Source organism: Ischnura elegans, chromosome X, assembly GCF_921293095.1.
Source record: "Ischnura elegans chromosome X, ioIscEleg1.1, whole genome shotgun sequence".
Taxonomy (NCBI): Eukaryota; Metazoa; Arthropoda; class Insecta; order Odonata; family Coenagrionidae; genus Ischnura; species Ischnura elegans.
Genome location: NC_060259.1, coordinates 59,596,703 through 59,624,462, shown reverse-complemented (window position 1 = coordinate 59,624,462; position 27,760 = coordinate 59,596,703). Strand labels below are relative to the sequence as shown.

Genomic DNA, 27,760 nt, shown 5'->3' with positions numbered 1-27,760 from the left:
ATATCTCGCGGGCACTTTATTAAATATCGATGATAAATGAGAGGGCTGCTGCTTTGGACGGGCGGTGTGGTCGGAGGAATTTAATTCTGGTATACTTTTATAGTTCCTTAACCCTCGAGCGGGCGCGCCTGATATTTTTACACGGCCAAGGGCGTTGCGTACTTAGTCCACGATAAATGCATTTATGTGATAACACTCGATGTTTGTTATAATGTATCTTAATTTGTAGAAATTAGTTCAAGATTGTACATTTATAGGTGATGCAGATATAAAGAAAGGTACTCAGGTAGTACAGGCAGTACACAGGAGGTACAAACGGTACACGGCCGGTAATTTATTCGCCACGGATGTCAGGTTCCTCTTGCCAATTCAAAAAAAGTTGCTACATTACTTTGTGATTCTTTCTTTGTGATTCTTACTCACGCTATAGGCAGTAAAAATGACATTGTAAGACTACACGAGGCCATTCAAGGAAAACAAAGCACGAGGTACAGGGTCGGTCGCGCGACGTCCTTTTTACGCCATTTTTTCCATGGATGTCGGTTCCTCTTGCCGATCTAAAAATAAATTAGCTTTAATACTTCGAGCTTTGAAAACCCGTACAGTAGAGAGTCAAAGTACATTGCAAGAATACACGAGGCCATTCTAGAACAGAATGTGCGTACAATGCTGAAATCCTTGGTTTTCGTAGATGGGCATATTTTATACGCCATCGCGCCCCTTCGAGAGTTAAATATTGAAAACATAATAGATACAAGAACAGGTTAGAGCTTTAGGTGACCTCAGAGGCTTTATTCTATTGGTGGGATCACCTTCAGAAAAAAATCGTAATACTCTGTGTACTTGAATAAAAAAGTCTTTTAGGCACACACATAAAACAATTGATGTATAAATAATGTAAAATAGTGTTATAGAAGCATTGATACGGTAAATAAAATATGGAAAATAAGGCCAATGGAATTGAAATTAAATTAAACAAATGAAAAAAGGAGCATGGTTTGTAAATACTTCCATTTAATATCCCCCTGAAGAGTTTTGTTCGTAAATACCCAAAGTTTCACATATTTTACGAACGTATATATTCAGTTATTCTATTTGATTTTATCAGGCAAATAGTTGTTAATTTTTGGTTACAAGTATAGAAAAAACTTCGTTTAAACAAATTAAAGTTTGCTTTTGATAATAAATATGGTGTATTTGTTCGTACATTCCCACGATTGATACCGGCAGGGGTCGCTACAGCTTAATTTCCCATGCGTCCGCTGCACTTGATCCCATTGTTCATTCGCCGTTTTAAGCGGACCGCGAATCACCCGTCCGGAGTTTACGATTTCATCCAGCTTTCTGCGTTACGCAAGCCGAAGAGAGATGCATATAGGGAGAGACGTAGGTATTCTATACCTTCATTACGAGTCCAAGCATTGCGAAATGGTGAACCACTCATTCCGCGATTATTCCATTTCCGCTCATTCCGAGTGCGCTTCCTATGTGTAACTGCGTTTCGCCATCCGATTTCCCCCTCGTATACCCCTATCCAGTGGCACGCAAGTTTAGTTGCCCTATTCTGGGCACAGAGTCTGTTCCGCATTTTGGATAAGAGATACAGTTCCCGGCGTAATTTGGTGGAAATATTTGATATTCAACATAATGAAAGTCCTTCTCTATTTCCACTTGAAGGTGTGTGTGACTGGTTACTTAGTAAGTGTGAAGCTTACAGTGGCGTTGACCCAATGGGGCCTGAGGGGGCCCGACCCCCCTCAAAAATTCGTTATGGGTGTGAAGAAAAAATGTGTCAGGCTTGTTAATTTTCCCCGGAGTGTCCAGATATCGAGATTCGAGTTATCAGGGTTCTAATGTTGATCACATACAACTTCTAAAATGCTTAAAAAACTTAAAACTCACTAAGTACTTATAAAATTTCCCGGGGCTAGATCCCCGGTTTCATCCCCCCCCCAATATTTTGTGTAAGTGGGCATCCCTGGAAGCTTATTTACCTACAAGCCCCTGGGCATCCTAATCAGGCCTTTCCCTGTGAAGATTCTTGGTTTTGTCGAACAAGAAGCCTTAGTTGAGGTCCCTACAGCCCTCACAAAGGATCTTGTTTTGAGTGTTTGCGTGAATTTTGCTATTCCGGTCGGGATGCTTGGGTTTGGTCCCTGGAGTGAAACTTTCCCCTTCCCGCACACCAGCGCAGTGAAAATTTTTCTTGCAAGGTGTACGAGCTTTGGGAGATTTTTATACGGACATTTGAGTTTTTCCCTTTGCCTCATCTTTGAGGCCGTAGAGTTCAATTTTGGATTTGTACACTGGCGCGGACTCCATGGGGCTTGAGGGGGCCTGAGCCCCCTCAAAAATTCGTTGTGGGTGTGAGGATAAAATGTGTCAAGCTAGTCTATTTTCACCGGAGTGTCCAGATATCAAGATTCGAGCTGTCAGGGTTCTAATTTTGATCATATGACTCTTATAACTATGACTAAATGACTAATGACTAAAATGCTTAAAAAAATTAAAACTCATTATTTATAAAATTTGGTTTGGGCCCCCCCAATATTTTTCGTAAGTCGGCATCCCTGGATTTGTATAGGGTTTTGCATTTGTATTTCCATTTGTTTGTTTCAACCAACCCAGGTTTCGGCACATAATGATATTTAAATACATAAATTGATTTTGGCGATCCAAGGTGAAACCTAGGGGAGGTCTGGGTAGAATGGGGCCCCTCGACTGGGGCTCATGATTGGGCCCTCCCCCGGAAAATATTTTTGGAAATTTACAGGTTCGGAAATGGATTTTGTCGCTATTCTGGCTCTTAAAAACCAGATGCAAGTTAATAAAAATAGCAATTTGGTCATAAGATAGAATGTAACAAGTGAATATTTCAAAGCTTATGCGGTTTAATAACACAAGTCCGAAAAATACTCTAAAATAAGCTTTTCTTATAATCAATTCAAACAGAATGACGGTCCCTTTATTCTTCTTACTCCTTTATTTATTATACTCCTTTATTATTATGAGGTGACCTTTCTACACTATGTTATAAATCAATCAAATTAATGAAACCTTAGAATTTTATTATTTCAAAAAACTTTGGTTCAAGTAATCTGATTCTATATGAATAGCCCCTTTCATATACGCTTCGCGATAGACACGAGCGTTGTGGGGGCCCCCTATTTACTGTGGAATTTTTCCATACTGAAATAAGCATTTGCAATTTTCCACGATTATAAGGTGGTGTCCATCAATTACGTGACGATATTTTGGCTATTTTTGATCCTCCCTCCCCCTTAGTGAGATATCATGAGATTGGGCTCGATCCCCTACCCCTCCCTATAATCTCACATGACATTGTTCAAAAATGTGTATTTTCAGGGTTAATACGTTAATCTATGCTCCAATGCGTTAGATTTATCAAAGAAACCTATTTTTAAAATTATTTTTATGTAAGATTAGTTCAGACTATTATTTAAGATTGCTAAGATCGTAGTCTAGAATCACATTTTACACATTCTTGCAGGAAAAAAATACGTGATACGTGGTAGGACCCCTCTCTCCCTTACATGACATTAGGTGAGAATCATCTTGAACCCATATATCCCCCGTAAATGCCTCATGTAATTAATGAATGCCTCATAGTAATGTAATTGCAATTCTCCACGAATACATTCGTGGAAAATTGCGAGTGTTTATTTCAATATGCTTTTTTACAACCTTAAAGGAGAGGTATTTACGTAGGGATTGGGTTGGTTTGGTAGCTATAGTGTTGGATTCCCATCCCGTCGGCTCGGGTTCAAATCCCGGCAGTGGCAGAGAATTTTCAGACTGCCCGATCCCTGCTTGAATGTTGTGTGGAGGATATTTCAAGCGCAACACTCCGTTCGTCAGATGGGACGTTAAGCCGCGGTCCCATTGGCGCCTTTTGTTAAGAGCAGGCTAATCCGACGCCGGGTTTCTCTCCGCCCTTCCTTACTTTCCCTTCCCTCATGGCGCAAATGCCTTAAGCTGTCGGTCGCCTCCCCCAAAATACCATACTACTACCACGTATTTACGTTTGTGTTCTTGCCAGCATGATTTTCAATTCTCTTTTAGTTGCACAAAACGTCATCGTGGCGCTCCCTTCGCATCCACGGCCTTGCATCGTAATTTTCGTCGAATGGCGCCGTGGCTCACTCGCACTCTTGGCTACCTCTTTCTCCCGCTCATCATGCCCTGGCCTTGAGGTGACAGGATGCGTCGGAACATGTGACACTGGATTAACGACTCACATTTTTTCAATCGGAAAGCTACCCAGCTGCTTTGCAGTGTAAACACTGCTGTGAGATGAATGGTGACTGTGAAGGTGTCGTCGCTTTGCGGAGGTATAAAGTAAAATCAATGGCTCGTGGAAGGACATGCTTTTGGCGGGAAAATGGAGGAATTAGGGATTTGTACCCATGTCAACGGGCAGGGAAGCCAAATTAGATATCAGATTAACTCGAACCCCACATCACCGGATTTCCGTTTTGTATTCCATTGTGAAGCTTGTGAATACGTGTACTGGGATTGTGTTATTAGCAGTGTGACAGAGCAATGAATGTTTATCTTTCTTTATGGTATTATTGCTCATCAGTAATGAAATTATGGTCATATGGTCATTTAGTGCATAAGACATACTTACTAATATTCATGATAAAATGGAGATGTCTGATCTTTTTGTTTCCCTATGAATGATGTCTTGTAATTGAAATCGGGCTGTCCACCGGGTGACGGCCTCCATTGATGCGGACGTTTCGAAAACCGAGTCGGTTTTCAAAACGTTGGCATTATTGGAGTCGGCGTCAGCATCAATGGAGACATTCTCTCGATGGACAGCCCAAGTTCAACTACATAAAATGGAGATTATAGTAAGCTTTAATTGTAGAGAAATATCAAATATTTTCTTCGGGATATGATCATGCCTAGTAATGTAATTTGGCCACCACGGAAGAACCTGAAACGTACCCCAAACGTACCTTGTATGCTGATAGTCTACATAAATTTATATTTAGCCGGATAAGGGTGACGTAACCTAAGAGAGATTATATAATTTATATACTTCCTTTGTTCCTTTGATTTGGCGGGGATCGACGGTCAGCCCCAGACTTGGCTTTCAACGGTGGCCCCTCAGTTGAACTTTTTCGCTGTAGTGGTTTAGGAATGATATAATGGTGTCCACCGGAATACCTCATTCCCAATTTTAAGCAGTTTTTAAATTGCCATTTAAACAAACCTATATCAACCGATGTGTATTACCACGTAGCTTTATTTATCCAAGCGCTTTCGGACGCTTAGGCGTCACAATAGGGCATCCTTGTAAATTTTGGAGTACTTGCGTGAGAATTACTTCATAGTGGAGATTTGGAAGATCTTGAATTGGTATTCTAGTCTTGACTTTTTTCTGTGGCATTAGTTCCTATTTAATAGCTATTATATTCATATAATTTTAAGAATAGTTGTTCTTATGAGGTAATTTTTAGAACGGATGCACAGGTATGAGTTGGGTGGTGGTTGAATATCCTCCCGAAGAATCGGCGAGAAAATCTCACAGATAATGCTTTAAAGTAGTTTTAGTCAGATCTTCTTTAAGGACGTTTGATGAACGGATCTTAAAGAAGTTTTCATCCGATACATCTTCTGTGTTACTGCCAATGAAAGAAAATAGTTTTTGAATGTTATAATAACTTCTCAACCCTATAATCTAATTGGCCCTCAACGATATTTCTTTCTATTTAATTTCTTTATATTAAATAATCTCTATTTATTTTCTATTTAATGCAATTTGAAGTTCTGCAATCGTCTCATGGAAGTGATTTGGGGTGTTTCAATCGTAAATTAGGATGCAAATTCAGTAGGGAATATAGAATTTATCTTTGTCTTTCACTTTCCTCTTTTTAGCCTACAAGAATCCTAATCCACAATCAAACCCATCCTTACAGAAGGTATGCGCGAAACATTGCTTTCCACCACTATGGATATCTTTATGGTGGGTATTTGGAGGTGGTGCCCGACAGCTGAGGTCGTTTGGGCCATGTGGGAGGAGTATGGAAGGGTGCGGAGAAACCCGGCGTCAGCATAACCCTGCTCTTAACGAAAGGCGTTGAGGGGACCACGGATTAACGCCCCATCCGATGGACGGAGTGTTGTACTTGAAATGTCCTCCATACAACATTCAAGCAGGTATCGGGAAGTCTCTGAAAATTCACTGTCACCGCCGCGATCTGAACCCTAACTCTAACCGCCACATCAACCTGATCCCCGGATATCTTCGTAAATTATTTTAAAAATTGTTATGAAAAGTAATTAGAGATCGTATTCCAACTCTGGAGTGTAGAGTGGGAGAAGATAATGGCGGGTTCTTTTTGCTGTACCTAATGCAAAGCCGTCAGAATGTTGACATTGAGGTCGTGAAGTGCTTAGGACGAGTTGTAATTTAGTGGCGAGAGCATATTGGCTGCTCGGTGGAGGTCCCCGGCCTCAAATCTGGGTGAAGGCTTCGGATATTCCCTCCATGATACTCATGTTGTAGTCTTTTTATCGATCACTTATTTCATGTGACACCACAGGTAGTCCAAGGATGGAAAGCGGCTAGGGATTCAATCAAATCAATGGTTCGCGAGTTCACTTCTTGGATTAGTAACATGATAGAATCAAAAATAAACTATGTTAGATTCAACATAGTAATTTTTTAATTGTATTTCTTTCGACCTTTTCATATCGTTATCAACAGATAACAACGCAATGATAATTTAGACAACGACCTGAAAAGATCGAAACCGGTAGTTTTTCAATGAATACTGCGTGGAATATAATAAAGTTTATTTTTGATTCTATTCTGTTGACATGTGATGATAATACGTCAGCTTCTTATTTTAGGGCAGGGGTCTCCAATTTACTAGGCCACGAAAGCCACATTCCAAGTTCTGAATCGCCCCGCAGGCCGGATAGAATATTTTCCAATGACTGAAGTATTCGATGCCAAGATACCAACGTCTACTGAAGAATCCGGTGGCGTATTTCTTATTTACGAACAGTTGAATGCGACTTGACGTGCAGTACAGCGCTGCAATGCTCCTAGCGGCGTCTCAAGAGCGAGAACCGCTCGCTACTTGAAACGAGTGCGCGGCGAGCCATATTTTGGAGACCCCTGCTAAAATGAGCGCTACTTCTGTTCTTTTTTATCGCACCAAATCTCGAGCTGAAACATCGAGCAAGTGGCTTTTAAGTATTGGAGAATTTCCTCCGTCAGATCTCGTTGATGCCTTCGTAAACCTTGAGCCTAAAACAACGATTTTGCTGTTTCTTTTTTATCAAATTCTATAAAAAGTCTTGGGTAGCCGTCGGAAAGAAATATACATGAACAGTATCCATACGCAGGTGGAGTTATTTGATTTTAAGGCCGTTTCACACAATTATATTATCGTTTCAGGCTTAATTTTGTGGAATAATGCTATATTCATGATTAAAGCACAAATGGTAATGTCCACACTATTTTATTTATCTCATAACCGACCGTGGTTTCGACACTTGGAGTCATTTTCAAGGTAAATTCACCTTGAAAATGACACCAAGTGTCGAAACCATGGTCGGTTAAGTGATAAATAAAACAGTATGGATATTAACATTTGTGCTTTAATCGTTTTACACAAGTCACGGGCTTGCACAATCTGACGTGTGTACGTAGGAACAGTGAAAATTGCGTCGTGTAAAGCGGTGAATTGCAAGAACACATGCGAGAATGCGTGGACGTGAGGCAGCAAAATAGCCCCTGTTCTATTCTAATTTTGTTCGTGCATTCGCGAAATTCCACGCCGTCAAAAGAAATTAATGCAGTTCTAACCTGCACAATTCCGTGCACCGTGTAAAACGGCCTTTAGATGTCTCGTCTATTATCTCCGCTGTGTTAACATAGTGAGTGATCTGCAATAAGTGAGCTTAATATATTTTACGTGCTTTTTTTGGAAAGAATATTTCCCGTTTTTACAATGCCGTCTGGTTACATTTTGTGACAGGCAAAGTTGAGGGCCTCGTAAAGTATGTCTTGGTATCTTCTTGAGATCGTATCTAGTTGTTTTTTGCGTGCATATGACGCCATACTTTTTGCCACAGCCGATCCCACCGTGCGTGAATACCTCCGGGTGGTACTTTGACATTCATTAAACGATGTCATGGCCACTCTCCCTCAGCATTAGAACCTCCGTATAGTCCATTGTGTTACAAGAAGGTGGCATGCGCTCGTGTCTGAAGGAAGTATTAAGGTTCTTGAGCGCAGTGATGAATTCATAATGCTTTGACCACTCCTGTGAAGGCATCGTAAGTCGAGGTAGGCAGTGCTTCTTCTGATCCCCCTTAAGAAAGGTAAATCATTGAAAAAGCCCTTGCTGTAGATATTGATAGTGGTCTTCAGTTAGTACTATAACCAACACTTAGCGGCTTCACTTCGTAATTGAAGAAACATTTTAGAATAAACTTTGTTGCCTTTTGTAGTATTTCCTTACGTACTCTTCCGACGTATTTACAAGTAAAGACTCTAAAAAGGAACGAAAAGATATTTTTTTTTCAAAAATGAGTCCAGTTACTAACTTAGAATACAATTGATGGTCGACGAATTCACGTGGTGGCATAAAACATACGAACTGAACAGGTTCAATTCCGCGATTGTTACGGATTTTGACGTGTAAGATCACTATCGTATGAATATATAGTGTGTGTGTGTGTGGTACATTGGAAAGTGTGTTAATCAAGAACGGGTGGAGCGATTGAATGCTAACTGAAGGGTGCCAGGTTTATCTATGGACGGAGGCTTTGTGATCTCCCACCAAAAACGCTCGTGGTGTAAGGTTGACTAGACAAAAGAGCTGAATCTGGTTTATTTTCTGAATGTGTGTTGTTTCCTCATCTGGTTTCCAAGGTCATTACACCAGATTTTAGCCACCGGCAGAGAAAAAAATGAATGCCACCAAAATAAATGCCGTAACTATTACATAAGTATTGTTATAATGAAAGAACATCAAAATAAATTTTCAATTTTTTCAATTTTTTATAATGAAAGAACATCAAAATAAATGTTCAATTATTAAATTTACTTTTAACAGATGCACTAGACATATTGCCTCATATGGTATAAAACAATTCTTAGACTTTAAATAAATGAAAATGCTTTAGTGATAGCAATTTGAGGGCCACGAACCATATAAATGAGTGTTCATAGGAATTTTTGGACGAAATTATGCTAATTTATTTTTTTAGAGTGTTAGTTTTGTTAGGGCAGGTCGAAAGAATGTCAATGCCAGCATTAGAACGAAAGGCTGTTGCAAAGGGCGGTGATGGAGGTGAATGATGGATAGACCAAGAAAGGCCAAGTTTAAGGTCTCTGCCCTATATTACCTGTAAGGATTTGCCGTTATAGCTCCACACTAATTAACTGTTAGTTTACTGTTACTAATACCACTGCTGGTTATTAAACTGTCACTTATACCAGAAGTGGCATAAGTAACACTAAACTAACGAAGAAACCTTATAATGGAATACCACACATTTAAGAATGCGTTAGTCAACCTTCCTCTACTGTTCACAAGCATTTTAAGAGTTCTGTTGACCAAACTAAGGATTGCCGACTGCGTAGCGACACGATCTTTTGCGAGAGCCATAACTCCACATTTCAAAATTTTCTACTCTGGACCTCACTGCTGCTGGATACGTCTAATACTCGCTCCTACGCTTCTATGAATGAAGCACGACTCTTTCTAATTTCTATGCTTGTATTTTCAGATACAATTAGATTCTTAGTTTTGCGGAATGCCCTCCATGTTCTAGTGACCATTTCTTTCTTGCTTCGTCCATCACAACTTAATCGGTTTTTTAGCTACCAAAACTCTTTCACATCTTCAAGTTTTTGTTTTCCTAAAACGATGTTTGTTCCAGTCTTCTCTTATTCGTTGCTAACTAATATCTTAGTTCTCTTTTTATTTTTAGTTGATGTCTGGCCCTTCTTTCCATAAACAGGGTGGACAAAATTGTGCCACGAAATTTTAACCCTGGATAGCTGATGCCAGTAGGCACCAAAATTACTTATGATATTTATGTCGAAAACGCGCTATTTTTGACTACCAAAACTTTTGGCCGAGCGCTCCGATTAGTTGCCAGTTGTTCCTTTCGCCGGATGCCCCGGACAACTCATGACAACTCAATGTTTTTCCTGTAATTATGTTGTTGGGAAAACAATAAAAACCAATAAATAAATGACTTCGAATGCTTTACCTGCAGGAGACCTCGCTTCCAGCAGTAGGGTAAACTTGCGCCCAATCAAATCACTTGGCTTAAGGTTTCTGCAGTTTAAAAAGGGTGCGTTTTTAATTATTAGCAATATTGTACCTGTCAATATCAGCTGTCCAGGGTTTAAGTTTCGCGGCAAATTTTTCTTTACCCTGTATATCAAAGCCATCTTCAAATCATCCCCTGAAGAAAGACAACATTGCTTGAGGATTTTCGAAAAAAGACGAGATAAATGCATCTTTTGCAATGAAGAATACAGAATTGTGACAGACGATCAAATTTTACAGCCAAATAGCATACCACCGAGTTCTTCATCGAAAACTTCGATCCTTGCAAGTAGAAAAGGTGTATCACACCTCCACCATCATATAATGAAGATGATGCATTGAACGAAGGATGTAGATACTTTTTTTATTTTGCGATATCACGTCCCGAGTATTTCAAAACGACCTATTCTTTCCTGTAACATTGATTACCTAATGACAGAGAGAATAAAAAAGCCGTAAACACGCCTGGCGTAAAAATGACTTTTGTATACACCACAATATTTTGAAAAATAAATAAAATATAATTTTGAACATGTAATGAGTACAGGAAGCTGTCTGAATTGAAATCAATATAAAATTTTAAGTGCCACCGAAGTCTTTTCTTTGTATTCAACACAGATCTTTAGTATAAGAGACCCATGCGCAAGAGAAATAGCGAGAGTTCCCTCTGTCAGATGGAAATACGTTTCAATGAACTAATGAGAGAGAAACACTCAGGATGGGATAAAGTTTAACATGCATACTGAAGTATTTATCGGAAAACAGTCATATGTAAATCAGCAATAACCTTTGCTTATGGAAAGAATAGTACTGCAACGCAAATAACAGATGAAACTGGTACCAAGAAAGTCTCGAATAAGGAAGAATGATTAAAATACTAAGATAATATTAAGTCTGGAAGCAACTTTTCGTGATTCCTTTCCCCATTACCGCCAAAACCTTGAATTGAAAGTGATGTCAAAGGGGATTCCGTCATGACTGGGCGATAAAAATACGCTTATGTACAACCATTCACAATTAGTGCCGGAAATACAAAATTAACATTCTTAAATACCAAAAATAAATACGAATTAGATTACAAATTTAAAATCGCATACCTTTTATAAAAATTATTGTCACTGAAGTCATTTATAAGTATTCAACTTTCACCTATAGTTTGAAATTTAAAACATTTTAAATCACTGATTTTTTTACGAGTACCTGATGATGACTGTAAGTCAGTTGAAACGCGTATAGTACAGTTTTTTAAACGAAAATTAATTACACAATAAGATATATTTTTATCATTTCATCACTTCCATGTGCTGTTGTCCGATATATCTCCGCAAAAAAATTACTTCTAACGAATATGTCTTTAATTAACGCCCATTCTAGCAGGTTGAGTTGATCGTAGTTCTATTTTCATTCTAATAGCTTACACAGATTTTAATTACAAAATTACTTATTAAATAACTCATAGAGTAGTATATTGGTGACTGCATAGTAAAGACAGCAGTGGTGAGGTGTCGTCATTTCATTCGCATCACAATTCGTATGTTATGATGCACCGGTGCAAAGAAGGCTGTGAAAATAAGCGCGGAGGGATTGGGCTATGACCAAAATATAGAATCGATACCTGAAATCCTACATGGAGTTCGTCCAAGCCCGGCGGCTACATATCCTCACTTTTGGTAAACACCCCCTCATCTTAAGTGCTCCAAAAATATTCCCAAGAGCCCAAGAACAGCTTATAAACGATCCAACCACTCACTTCGCCCAAGGGACTTAGTTACCACAGCAACTGAATTTGCAAACATTACCCACAGCTCGACCTCCAAGATGCGTAGAATTAGCTAGCTGAGGGCAAGGTTTGGATGGACACCAAAGAAGACATCGCTAAAAGTAGCTATTGCATTTCTAGCTTAAAGGTTACCTTTTAAACATTATTCACATTGTCGTTCGACTACGCTTGACAATTGCAAATTTTTATACTCACATAGTCAATTCAGTAAGAATTTTCGCGATATTTGCGCAACATCTCTTTCTCTCTCAACATCACCACCCCATGTTTCATAACCAGAAACTTCAAATGCCAGTCCACGGGCATCAACTATTTTCTTGCTATTATTCCTTACGCTTCGAGGAAATTAATTTAGCGATCTATATTCAACAGCACGATTCCTACTGACTCCTCTCACCCATTTTCCCTATTTCCACTCTAGTCACACCCCGTTAATTTCTCCACATTTTCCCCCATTGCCTTTTAAAAATAGCTGTTAACATGCATTCAGGCGTATTTTTTTCTTTTTTCCATCCTTTATAACCCGTTCTGTGTAACTCATTCGGGGCCGTCCCTTGCCCTACTTCCCTTCCACATGTCCTACGATTGTTTTCATCTGGCAATTATGTCTCATTATGTGCCCAAATAAGTTTTCTCACTTTCCCTTAATATTTTTAGAAGATATATCTTTTGTCCTACTCTTTTTAGAACTTCCTCAGTACTTAATCAATCGATCCATCTTATCTTCATCATTCTTCGGTAGCACCACATTTCGAATTCTTCCACTTTTGACTAATTCTTTGGCACTGAAAGCCAAGCCGCAGGGTGAAAATTTGGAGGATAATAATGATTTCTGTATCATTTTTAAAATTTAATATCCAGACATTCTTCTTGGACTCAAACTCAAACATAATATAATTTTTTTATAAATAACATTGCGTGGAATATCAACTTTCATGAAAGACTATTTTATTTTACTGAGTAGTGTTTGGCATAATTGAGCATCAGCTTTGGCAGTCGTTCTGAGAGGAAGCCAAGTATTTTAACTGCAAATTTTATTAATTGGGGTTTTATTTATTAATCGATTCGTAATTGTAAAGGCGTAGCATAAAATTATGCATGCTTGGAGAATATTTCTCGTTTTCGTCGTCTAGTTATTTCTTCATTATTTCCTATTGTTGTAATATGCTATTATATTGCCTATTGTGGTAACATGCTATTATATTGCCTATTGTTGTAATATGCTATTATATTGCCTATTGTTGTAATAAGCTATTATAGCTTTAATTTGAAAGAAATTTCGCGACGCTTATTATCACAAATCCTCGAATGCGTTATGTCTCCCCCTTTTTTATCATGAAATATGCGACAATTCGCATAGCTTCTCAGTCTAAAAGCCGCCAAGACCAATTATTAGATAATATTCAAAATAATTTTAGTTTTCTCCTGGTCACGTTTCAGAAGTTTTATAATCAGGCTCGTCTTAAATTGGCGCACCTGAAGTATTATGGAACACGATATAGTGTTTATATTAAATTGTTCCAATGAAGTATCCATTCCCTGGGGGCTTATTGCAGCAGTCAGTGAGTAAAAGTATTCCACAACAGGGTCTGCGACAGCCTGCTCTACCATCAGGAGGACGACTCGAGCTGGTGGAGAGGGCTCACATCGTCACAAGGAGCTGAAGATAGAGATTAACAAGATAAGCCCACCTAATGACTTCAGGCTATTGTATTATCTTTTTATCCTGACTGCTGAAATAAGCCCCCAGGGAATGGATTGCGATATTCTTCAATGTTCCCTGCCCTTGAAAGGATTGAATTGCGAGCATTGGGGATGAAAAGCCACTGCCTAAGCCGCCTCATCAATCCAAATCGCCAAGTGCTCTCATATCTCCATCTCGGTGCCTTAGTGCGAGAACTTCAAAGTGGCGCCATTATGTGGGCTTATCTTGTTAACCGCTATCTTCAGATCCTTGTGACGATGTGAGCCCCCTCAACCAACTCGAGTCATCCTCCTAATGGTAGATCAGGCTGTTGTGGTCGCTGTAGTTTGATCCTCATTTCACGTGGTTCCTCTACTTTCCGCAGTGAAGAGTTATGACGAGTAGAAAGATTTAGAAAGTATTATATTTTAAGGAGTTTAGAAAGTATTATATTTTATATAATTTAATTTTAATAATCTTTTGTCAGTTTTCATCATTTCATTCGCTTATTTTGGGTTTTATGAGCACACGGTGAGGATGAAACATTTAAATATTCAATAAAAATTCAAAAGTTAAATTTTCCAAAGTAATTCGGTGGAAATCTTTTATATCTAAAATAATGAAAGTGCTTGTCTATTTCCGCATTCATTTATTTCAACCGACCCAGGTTTCGGCACATAATGCCATTTTCAAAGTTGCAAATTTTATCTTTAGCCATTTTTAACTTTCAAAGTCTTCTCCGTATGGATTCTGGGAGACTTCTCTTATCGCCTACTCTTCTCAGCACTTCCTCATTACTTACTCAGGCCATCCATCCTATCTTCATCATTCTTCGGTATCACCACAGTTCGAAAGCTTCCTCTCTTGACATCTCTCCTGCTGTCAACGTCCCAGCCTCGCTTCAGTAGAGAAACATGGTCCATATCTAGCATCTGATGAATTGTTTCCTAACTTATTTAATACTTTCATGATGTTGGATAAAAAATCAATGCAATAATTCAATCAATTCAAGAAAAAATTCATTGCTTTCCCTTTTTCAAAATGAGGAAATCCAATGTCTTAAGAAATATGCTGTACAAATAATATGATTTAATTCAAGATATTTCCTTTGCCGCCCGGGAATAGCGATGCTCGATTGTTGGCGAAGAGCGTACAATATTTATGCTTATATGTGCAAAGAAATATTTTTTGTTAAAGTATCCTTTACCGAACCGTACATTCATAAATTACTTTCAAACTAATACTACGACTGAAGCCAAAATGCGTTACCTGAATGTAAATGGAGATTGAATTGACTCCAATGGAATTATAATTATTTATTGAAGAATGCGTATTGACTCAAGCGTATTGCCGTGTAGCAAAATCATGTTGCCTTACATAAAGCCACAGATGAAACCAACTCTGACCACTCGTACATTGAAATGTCTGCCGAGATGGAGTTGGAGAACCTGACCCGGTGGAAATTCCGAGTAACCTTCCACGTCACAGGTGAAACCGTTTTGAAAACAAGTATCTAGTTAGATGATTTCTCCATCTTTTGGGTTCTCGCCGCGTTGTTTGTCATCGGGTTAAAACAGTTTCACCGGGATTCCGCCAGGCGTCTTCCGGTCGAAGTGCCGATATCGGTATTTTTGCCGCGTTTCTGTAGCCCTCGTTCCTCGCGGCTGTGTTGTGATATGCCAGATCCTCTCGCTGCTCCGCTATGATCGGCCGGTTTCTGAAACACTCTCTACCAAGCATTTGTTAAAAAGTATCCGTTTTTTCTGTTAAAATAATTTGGCGTTTTCGTGATTTCTATTGACTCTAGTTGCTGTATCTAAGTATCTAGTTGGCGCGCGATTTTACCTCTCCAAGATGTCCACCATCGAGGAAACCCATGCATCCCACGGCAATTGGGTAGTTTCCTTCATCAAAGAAAACGAAAGGCATTGATTGCGATTCCTTGCCCACCATAAGTGTATACATAATATACAAATTATTTTGTTTACAAATCCCAGTTTAGACGAATGGCAATGGCCAATTTTAACCGCATTTGAAAAAGGCCAGATTGGCGCCCATGCGATGCCACTCCACGTGACATCACAGGGACCTAGTTTCTATACGAGTAGATGGGAGTTTACATCGTCTGAGATTACCAATGCATGCATGAGGCACAGAGCTCAGGGAAACATGTTTTAATAATCACCTATTAAAACTGGCCTTGTTCGGAAAGTTTGCTTAGTTTGATAAGGTATTAATAATCTATAATTAAGCCAAGCGCTACCTGCTAGCAGGGTACTCTGCTACCTGCTAGCAGCCTGCATCATCAGCCTGCGCCTAGAGGTGCACATGTCCTCGCCCCAAGGTCACCTCACTTTGCGGCAGCGGGAACCAGAATGATGTCACACGGGCTTTCCCCGGCATTCATACTTAGCCGTCTCGTTTTCGCGCGCTTGAAATTTTTCACTTTTCATTTGATCGCGAAAAATACATATCGTCATTTAAAAATCTAAAAGTGTGAAATGCTTACTCCAGGAATAATAATCTTTCAATTAAGGCAATAAAAAAATAAAAGGAAACCGCCCTATTAGGTGACACCATGCCCCACGATATCCTGGTGGGTCGCCCTTATAAAGCAGCGTGAGGCCTAGTCACTGACCTGAGCGACGGCATGCCTCCGAGAGCCCCTCCCGAAGATTGCTCAAACTGCTTAACTGCCCTCTGGCGTGAAGCCGCCCTACTTCGATCCCAGACCCAAGTACTGACAATTGAGGTCAATGTTTAAGCACTTCATGAATGTTTAATATCAAACTGGCTCGGTTCCCTCCGGAGAAACAAGTCCTGCTTGAAGGAAAGAGTAATCGTCAAGAAAATTTTTTATTTGCACCATCAATGAATCAAAACTATTCACCGTAAAACAACGCCGGTTTGAAAACAATAGTAACCTTTTATTGAAAATCAGCGAATAGTAAGATCTTTTCAGGTCTGGATACGTCCTGCCTCTGTTGAATCCGTTCAGGTAGAATCTTCTTACTGGAATAAATGCTTGCGAGTCTCCGCGGTAATAAAATTTATTGCAATCTCGGTTTCATTGTTACCACATCATCTGCAACAGATAAATGATGAAGAAGATGTAGTAACATTGAAACTTTGATTGTAATAAGTTTTATAATCGTTATAAACTGCAAGTATTTATTTCAATTTGGGAAAATTCCATTTCATCACACTAATCTACAGACTTCGTTCTTATCTTCTAATTCTTTTACTGTTTAAACGGTGCTAATGCCTGGAGAGATGGTCGAAGAGCATACCTCATCGTTATTCATTGAGAAAACCCGAGTGATTCCACAGAACTCTTAATCAATCAATAAACATCATAACACGCCATGAATGCATATTAATAGTATTATTAGGGTTAGAAACATTAATATTCGTTAAATTTTGCTGTAATTAGAAATATTACCCTCTTCCATGCTAATTACTCTATGCATTCAGAATAAGTGTAGGTACTCTAAAATAGGTCGCGTTTACGAGAGGCCCAAAATCGCATAATAGAGAATTTCCGAGGAAGTGAATTTTGAAATATTTAGAATTCCCATCTCTCCAAACAGTCGCATCTTCGAAAGCACAAGTTCAATGAGCGAGTAATAAATCCCGAGATGATTTCGCCTGGTAACCTGTCTGTAACGTCACATGCCAGCAAACGTACCAGGCCTTGAGCTGAATGAAGGATCGTGTGAAAGGGGCTATTAAACGAGAAGAACGTGGATGGCTGGGCAACCATCTCCCAGGGAAAGCAAAGGCTCTCACCTCCGTATCGGGGAGCCGCGCACATTATTCCAGGAAAGCGACGAGGTGACTCTAAAATTAGTTCGTTTTCAAAAAACCTCACCCACACTCACGCAGTCACGGATGCGACCGTCATTGCCTCCGTCCCCTCAGAAAGTCGGATTGAAACGTGAGCCCACAAATATATCGGCCGTGGAATGAAAACGGAAGAGACGGACTATGCGCGCGGTTCACGGGTGCGGGGAAGGCCAGCACGCATGGGTGTCGTTAAAAAAAGGTCCACAAAGTTTGGGACGTGGTGCGCACTCGGTTATAGGCACAGGTCTGCTTCTCCAGTCTGCCACATCCTCATGGTCACGAATCTATTACATTAGAGGATTCACAAGTCCGCCGTTAGAACTGTTGTCGCTCCGAGCGCATTAAAATCAGATTTCGATATCGCCACTCGCGGCGCTATCAGTCATATATTTATCCACTTTTCACGAGGAAACACACGGTATTAATGTGTAACTGAGCCAATAAATCATATAAACCACACCTTTAACGCATGTGAGAAGATTGTCATCTAAAAAAGACTACTTCCGCCACGGTTATTGGCGAAAGTCACACTGAGCGAGATACAGCTGCCTAGAGGCACCGACTACTAAAATGTACGCGAATCGGCAACTGATGTAACGCTTAACCGCCATGGTCTTAGGCCCCCTTTAATCGAGCCCCCTTGCTCATGGTTATGAAAGCCCAGTTGAAATAGGCTGGAGCAAAATATTTCGCGACGCTCAAAATATTCAGAATGCATTTTTGTCGGAATGGAAACGGAAGAGACGGACCTGGCACGCGGGGTCGTGGTGGTATATGCGGGAGAGAGCTATTAGGTGTCGTTAAAAAAAAAGGTCCTCCAAATATGGGACGCTGTTGGGTGGGTGGGAAGGGCCCGAGGGGGCGTAGGAAGCGGGGGAAAGGGGACCCCGCACGGGATGGAGTTGCCTCTCTCGCGACCGAGGTGCTGCTGTTGACTACAGAGGGAGAGAGAGAGAGGGGTCGGGGCCACCACTTGCCACTAATGGAGACCCCATGGCTAGAAAAATGGATCTTTTCCTGGCTCTCTCCCCCCACATCGCTAACCACTCCACCCACCCGCTCAACTACACCGCTGAGCCAAATTATTAGTCTTTCCTGCACATCTCGAGGAAGCGCCACAACTGTCTCTCTTGCACAATCCCCCCTTTCCCCTCTGCTCCTTTCCTCTTGAATTCCTCGTATCACACGCACAAAAAGCCTCTCCCCACTTCCGCCCTGGCTCGGCTACCCTGATTGTGGCACCCGAAATCTTTGTTGATCGACGCGTGTGGTGGACGCTTCCGGGGATAGGGGTCTCGCTGGCCAGCGGATCTATGCCCGCCAGGTGGTCGCCTTGATGGGGTTCGGGGTGGCTGCCGGCGATCGGCGCGTGTACGTCCACTCGAGTGGGGGGGACTTAAGGAAGAAACAGTTGACGTTAAATTCAAGGCGTGGAGTGATTGATGCTCAAAAGATATGCGGCACGCACAACAAGAGTTGCCCTGGGGTGACGACGCAAACTAACCAAGCTGGTCATCAATACATTAACCTACCTAAAACTCCTGGAATGCAGATGCGAACCTAAATTTTGATATTAATGCTATCGTTTCCTAATACAAGGTACAGATTAGGAGTTTATCCCTGTTTAATCAATATATTTGCTGAATAATTACTCATTAACAAATGTTTATAGATAAAAAGGCACTCAGGGGGATAAAAATGTTTTGCTACCTTTTGAAATCAATTTCACTTTTTACCACTAAGATGACCTTAAATTAATGAATTTACGGGATAAATGGCTGAAATGATAATTTGGATGGACGCGATAAGAATGGCGTACTCATTGAACATTGAAACATGAGTGCACAATGTGCTGTTTGGATACCAGTTTTTATGTTCATTCTTGATATGTATGATGATCTATCTGTATCTATGATGCTATCGCAATAAAATTACAGTTATGGGGTTCTCAAAAGAGATGAAATATCAGAAAAACGGGTATAAATAAAAATATGGAACTTCTTACGTGGATTTACACTCAAAGCAGGAGAAAGAAGTACTGATCAATTTTTATGTGGATGATTTAGATTTCCCTAATCGTTATCGAGTATTCTCATGCATTGACACTGACTCCTTATGGAGAAATGTTAGCCCTACTATTGATATATAAATTGATTATACTAATAATACCTGACACGTTTCTTCTAGGTACCTGTAGAATTGATATTCTGTTGCACAATTGAGACTCAATCAACTTCCACTTGGGCCGTTAGTTTCAAAACCATGCGTGATTTAAGTACTTTTCCACTACGCTTTCAATTTTAAAGGTTAATTAAATCGATTTTAAGTAGTTTTTAAGCAAAACCTGTTAAAGTACCGCAACGCCAGCATGGAAGAACAAAAATAAAAGGATTATCAATCAATCAAATTTGATCAATGGTTTTAATATGAAAAAGAGATGTTTGGGATAAAATTCAGGAAAAGAAAAATAGGACTGGAAGATTATTCATTGCATATTAACTGACGAACAGCTGAAAATATTTTTTTTATTTTACTGAATTAAATTTGGTGTTCTCGGTGGTATTATAGAGCATCTCAATCTTGAGGGATGAAAGCGTTACCTAACCAAGACAGTTTCACTTCAGAGGGGAAAGGCGAGATTAGTTACCATGTTCATTAAATTGCAAAAATGGTTTGCTGATAGTGAATACTGATATAATTTGCTTGTTTGAGTGCCTTTGCAACAATTATAAACTTATTTTAATGTAATTTAACCGTTAAATGTTACATAAAGTGCTTTTGTATTCACTCCTTCTGGCCATGAAAACTTTCGCTCGTGAACACGCAAAGTTATCAAAGGAAGCAAACTGAAATTTACCCGCGTCTTTCAACGTCTAGAGTGATTTTGCCCCCACTGATATTAATTAGTGCAAAATTTAGCCCGTGCCGATATTATATTAGTAACTTTCCATTGTAATAACATTATAATGGTTTCGTTTGAGTGAGCATTTGCGTACGCGACGTTTTGATTGCTCGGTAATAGTTTTAGACCTAAGCAGCAAGGTAGCAACGATATTTTTCTGCCACTTCTGCCGGTGATATGCCGCGTACAATGACTTTCATTTCTACATCTACATCTACATAATACTCCGCGAGCCACCTAAAAGGCGTGTGGCAGGGGGTGTTAGGTCACCAGCCGCTTACAACGCCGCAGCCTCCGAGTCTCCAACGGCTCCCAGCCTAATTCGTTTAACATCTGGGTAACACTGTCTGTACGCCCGTAGCAGTTTTTGACGAAACGCGCAGCCTTCCTTTGTATTTTATTCAGTTCGCGGATTAAGTCTTTCTGCACCGGATCCCATACGCTCGCTGCATATTCAAAGTGCGGTCGGACGAGAGTTAAATAGGACCTTTCTTTTACTTTCTCATCCGAAAATCTTCCCACAATACGCTTGACGAATCCTAATTTCTTCAGGGCTATGCCGCAAATATTCTTTATATGTGTTCCCCACGTGAGATTCGAGGTTATCGTAACTCCCAGGTACTTCACTTCGTCTGTTGTCTTTATGTCAATACCATCCACTGCATAAACATGGTTGGAGTTGGACAAATTCCGCAAGAAATGTACCGCCATGCATTTGCTCAGATTAACTTCGAGTCCCCACTCTTGGCTCCACAAATGAACGATAAATTTGATAGATAATGACGTGAGTCATTGACGCATTAAGGAATTGAGTACCGAAAATGTTTGTATTCCCAAGTCTTAAACGATGCGTATGGCGAGGGAAGCCACCGATGAGCAAATGGGGCCCCAGCTCATGGCCTCCCGCGACCCCATCCCACCCGGGGGGGACCTAAGGGGCGCAACTCACTGTTTGGCACGCATTGCGCATCGCTGGGAGAAGCGGAGGGCGTTGATGGGGCAAGCAATGGGCTCGGTGAGGAGGGGGTGGGTGAATTCGTCGCTCCCACCCCCACCAACCTAACGGGAGGCAATTGGCCCCCAAGCGGGACGGAAGACGCGGAGCAGGGCACGTTCCCAGCAGCCTCACTTGTTGCTTGAATCAGCTCAACGCGACACAATAGTAAATACAGAAATGCTAACGAGGTTTGTCTTTGTCTCAAATTTCTTGGAACCCAAAAATACGAATATTGGTCTTTTCGTCCGAGTTATAGTACCTCTAACTTGAGGGAATATAGCTTTTTACAGAAGCAAGATAGGATTCCAAACCATTGCGATAGGATGTAATAGGTTATTCTCATTTTGGAACTCCATGGTCGATGATACCTTTATAATTCACAGTATTATCAACCAACCTATATACTATCCATAATTACTTGATTTACATCATAACAACCTTTGAACATCATGAAATGATCGTATCCTAAAGTTGACTATTTTACCTCAGAGCCGGAATTTTTTTCAGTTGTAAAGTTTTTATATTCGAGATCAGCCAAGTTTTGACAAGAGTCTACTCTATGTTATCTTGAAATGTCGTCATGATAGCGCAAATTAAAAAAAGGAATACATCACGATAAAATACAAACTAGGAATGGTCGAGCAGCACAGCTGCGTGTTCTTAATCGTCGAAATCCTTTTGCATTTTTTTTAATAAATATAACCTTAAAAGCAGCCCTATTTGGCCTTTACATCGGGAGATTTATTAAAGAAGGCTCAGAAACATGGTGGTTAAGCGTTATATTTGTTGGTATTCCGCCCGCATTTTATTCGGCGGCGCCACTAGTCAGCTGTATCTCGTCCAGTGTGACTTTCGCTATTAACCCTCCGGAACTCGCGCTGAGCCTGACAGGCTCACATTGTTGATATTTTCTTAATAGTTCTTGACAAATTCTCAATAATGCGCTTAGATTTTCTCTACCTTTTCCTTACTCTTTTGGCTACGTTTTACATGCGCAGAATATCCCGATCAACCTATCATAAGGTTAGAATATGATACATTTGCTTCGTATGCACGCGATGTGAGCCCCTCAGGCTCAACGCGAGTGCTCGCGTTACATTTTTCATTCTCACCCTTAGCCTATTCTTTTTCTCTGATTGCCTGTATAGACACAATGTAGGCTGTTATGAATAACCACTAACACTATACTCCTAGTAAAGCTTCTTTTTCTGCCAAATCAGCTTGATATTTTGAAAGTCAAAACTATTTACATGGGAGTATGTCTGAGAAGCCACAGTTGCTCATTCTACTGTAAATACAAGCGCGCTATTGTTGACACAAAGTAAGCTTGTATTGATTTCACACAATTTTATAAGGTACGGCTCGTTATATTCAAACCTCTTTTCGAAAAGTGTATTCACTTCGCCACTCGGCGGCCATAAAATTCGGAGGTCACGGTCATTCTTACTAGAGAGTGCACAGATATTGGAGGTGCTCTTCTCGCTGAAGTTTCAACTGCGCCAGTTCCGCCACAAAACCGTGAGTATTCTGTTTCAGCATGCTGGCAGTGAATTTTTGTTTGCGAAAATTATAGAAAGTACAAATAATAACAGCAAAGAAGACAAAAAATGATAGGATACCTGTTTTCATGAGATATTAGAAAAATTTGACAATCGTAAAAGTTCTTACATTATTGGTGAATACACAACCATTCATGAGAAAATTTTGCTTTGCTTGGTAGTTGCTAGAATATTTTATACTTATAACTTAGAAGTGTATGCTGGTAAACCACCTGATGGATCGTTTTCGGTCAACAACAGCCCTTCTGATATCGTGAAAAGTTTATGGTCTCCATCAGCAGTACTGGTAGAAATATTTCGATTGACAATTTATTTGCCAGTTTTTTATAGTAAATGAACTCTTGAATTTCCAACTTGCCGTGATTGGAACGATTCGGAAAAATAAGCGGGAATTGCCTACTTTTTTTCGTTGAAACAAAAAAATAATAAACCCAGTTCATTTGATTTCTGCAAGAACTTTTTTTTGCGTCATACACTCCAAGAAAGAATAAATATGTGTTTATGATATCAACCATGAACTATAACAAAAAATGATGAATTTAGTGGAGATGAAAGAAAGCCAGAAATGATACCTTTTTATGACATGACAAAATCGGGAGTTGATACACTAGATCAGTTATGCATGGCATACTATGTATCAAGAAATCCACGGCGTTGTCCTTTGCCAAGTATTTACGTTATGCTAAATATTGCTGTGGTAAATTCCTGCATTTCTTTTACCTCGGAACAAAAACTTAGAAGTAAAATCTCGGTGAGCGTTATTTAGGCAATTGTCAGCTGGGCTTGTAGATGAACACGCGTAAAGAAGGGAAACCATAAAATCGCTCCCCAAATAGTTAGGGCTAATTATAAGACGAGCCTATCAAGACTAACATATTAACCAAAGGCAACTAAAAAAACAGAGAACCCAAAGTTCACTGAAATTTTGAAAAATGTGTGCAGACTGTGGATACACGAAAAATATATTTACCGGGTATGTCTGCGAAAATAGTGGAAATGTATTTGTCTCGAGCATACACATTTATTATATGGCGCATGCTTGCAGAATAATGATCATAGCTAAGTTTGCCTCATAATATTCGTTCTGTCCTAATATTAACACTGTGTAGTGGTTTTACGAGTCAATAAATCAGTAACTTGTAAAGGTAATATATTTTATATCACACTCGATATGAAGAAATAATTACATATTTTATCAGACGTAAATGGACTTGATTTTCAGGAAATGGACCATTTCAGCATTATTAGTTAGATTTAAACAAAAGAAGAGGAAAAATAATCGACTTTAATAGGTGAGGACTCGAAAAAGAAAATTGAGCCTGATAGGCTCAGCGCGAGCACTCGCGTTCCAAAAAGGGGCGCGAGTCCTGCAGGGTTAACCGTGGTGGAAGAGGCCTTTTTTATACAAAAATCGTCTTTCATGGGTTAAATGGGTATTTTAAATAATTTATTAGCTACATTACATTCTTCTACCATGTATTTCCTCTTGAAAAGTGGATATGGATGACTTATAGCGCCGCGAGTGGCGATGTCGAAATTTGATTTTATGCACGTGGTGCAACAGCAATTCCAGCGGCGGACTTGAGAATCCTCGAATATAATATTCTTGATCGGGGGGCTACAACTGTTAACAATGGACCGCCACAAACAATCAAGCCCTGGTTAGGGTTAACCCACCCAGACGGGACTCAAACCCGCGACCTTCAGTTTGGCAGGTGAAGACTGCGCCCTGCCGCCACATAGCCGGCTTTTGGTGCACATATTGGTTGGTTATACTGTGCTGCGTAATATTTTCATGCGTTCTTTTACCTTTTATGCGAGTACAGCCCTGTAGTGAGTCCTTTAAAAGATTTGATCCCTCGGGCGTTGGGGAAAAGGAAAGTGTTTGTTGATTCAGTGTTCTGGTTGCGGAGCTTTAACGACCATTTCCTCCTTCCCAAGGGTAAGAGGTGCTTTTATCCGATTGTCGCCCATCAGGCGCGAGAATTCGTCTGGCAAAGAATCTCCTTCTGAAGTGGCATACGAAAGGAGGATTCGCATGCCCACTACTCCATTGGCACGACATGATTTATTCCGCCCATCGGATCGGTAGTTCCAGCCAAGAATCTCTGGCCGCCTACTCATTGCCTAGTCTGGTGTGATGGCTGTGTATATGCAAAATGTCCACACCATTTATGACATCTTCTGTTGATATATGCTAAATATTAATAATATTGGCTCATAATTGCACGTTGGCTCTGCCTTGATTGCGTTTTATCAATTATTTGTCTATTTGTAACTCCGGTTTTATCACTTGAAGCGTACTTGGCACGTTATATTCTGTCCTTAAATTTATTGCACTAGCCATACATTAACATCATAAAGTATTTTTTAGACATGGGAACTCCTATCTTTGGGTGAAAACTAGCTTTTATCGCTGCACATAAGGAGCAGTTGAATAAATGAACTGGGTTGATATATCCGTGGTCTACGGCAGAAAGCATAGCGCTGCAGATTTTATTAAGTTAGTATTCCTAATAAATTACTTTTAGAATTCATATAACAATTATACGAATATTTGAATTTTGGGATCACTAGTCTCATCAATTGGCATCTTCAGTGTTTTGATTGCAGGCGTAGTAAAGATATTAAACAAGATACTGTTGACGTCAGTGAAATGGGCAATCTATGGCTGATTATTTGTTCTAGGCTAATTGAAATGCTGATTATTTGTATGGCTTCATGTAACTTCGACCGTTAGCAGGCGTTCTCTTATTTGACTAGAATTAATTAGGCACTTATTTGACCAGAATTGAGAAAGAATTAATGCCGAAGACTGAGTACTATGCCTCACAGGACGATAGTCTCCGTCTCGTGGAAACTTGTCTCGTTTTATTGAATCATATTTGATTACTGCCACCGTCGCTATCGAAAGGAAGCAACAAGCGTAAATTAACCGAATTTGTTTTATATTTATTATTGTTACTTTTTAATCACCCTCTAAAAATTTTTTAAATGTTTTTAGTGCCTATTTAATAGTATATTATTCATTAATTCTATCATTAAATCCCTCTTTAATAAATACTCCCTCGCTTGCGAATTCCCTTTTTGGGGAAATGTAGCCAAAAACCTTAGTACTCAGAGGTCATTTGTTGTAAGAATTCATTGCTTATACACTTATTTATGTCAGAGTAACTACTACAGAGTATAACTCGTTGGAGGTACATACATCATCAGATTAATATGAAGGAAACTATATAGCAAATTCCTGATTAGTAAACAAATATTTGATCTGATCAATACATGTTTTATAAATGTATGTGGCTTCCAGCATAATAACGCATGGTTCCCGTAAATTTGAATGGAAAGCTATATTATAACTCATGACATCCCTGGATCTGAAATAGGCTGTATATGGTTGAGCAGGTGTACTTCCGATATCCATCGGAAGTGAATATTTGCATGCTCATTATCCTTAGTGATATGTTTCTTTCAACTCTCGTGTGGAACACACGGTGGTAGGCTACACGGAGTCAATCAGGTTGAAATGTTTATTGCCCGATTGCCCCATCATGCAACCTTACATTACCGCGATTATCGCGACGTATGTACAACCGGATGTGTAAGGAAATCCCGAACAGTGCAAAGGTTTCGTAGTCATTTAAAAAAATAAATATATTTACTCGTAGGTGGATGAGCATGAAAGCGCATTGATAAAGAAAATGTGTTGAAATGTCTGCTTAGACTTTAAATGGAGTACAACGTGTTTCGACGCTACTGCGTCATCACTCAACTCAACTTATACTTAATGAGTAAAAAATCATGTTGATGATAACTGTTTGGAATATAACAAAGTTAGTTTTTAATCTATCACTCCGCAAAGTGAACACGCGAGCCATTGACTTGAGGTATAAGTGCTTAAGTTTTTTGCTCATTTCTTCCTGTGAAGTCATAAGAACTTTTATTTATTAATTTTTTATATGCATTCAATCCAAAAACTGTCTATAAAACCTTTCACATCGGATTTGTAAATAATGGGTTAGATACCAAAGTACCATAAGAAAGAGCAACTACGGCAAAAACATATTAAATGCACTCAGATATGACGTATTATTTATTTCACTTATATGACCGCCTCATCCGTTGTTTTTGTAATTTAGGGAAGGAAGAGAAAAGTAAGAGGGATATAAAGAGGAATTTTTCTGATGACGTTGGTAGATGATGAAATTGATTATGTTACATCAACAGACGGAGCTTTGATGGAATTGTAAACATACCGCTGAAGTCATCAGTTGCATAGAAATCATGACCTTACTCCCGCAAAACGTTTACGGAGAAACTCATCAGAGCCAGTACATCGTACTGAGACACTCTCTCGTTCTTACCGCAATGTTTATTCCGGGGTGCTACGGGACAGGTGAGGTTGGGCCGAAAACACGTCCGACCTTGCCCGGAGAAATACCTCTCGCTCGTGGAATGGGGAAGAGAGCCCTCTAAATGGCTTTCCGGGGTGGTGAGTGAGTTAAGTTTTCGCCTCGCAAGGCATCCTGCTCACATTATTCACTCTCGCACATCAAAGGGTCAAACGCTTTGTCAGCAGCGGGTGAGTCAGTTATTACGCTGGAAACTCGGGCGCATCCCCTGTCCCGTGGGAAATATTTGCGTCGGCGCCGCTAGGCCAA

General features: G+C 39.9%; 1 protein-coding gene across 1 annotated transcript in view; it reads left to right on the top strand.

The window, feature by feature from the left end:
- The window catches only part of LOC124170680 (excitatory amino acid transporter 1), a 225,973-nt gene that overhangs the window by 115,926 nt on the left and 82,287 nt on the right, over positions 1–27,760 (top strand). The gene's annotated exons all lie outside the window — the stretch shown is intronic.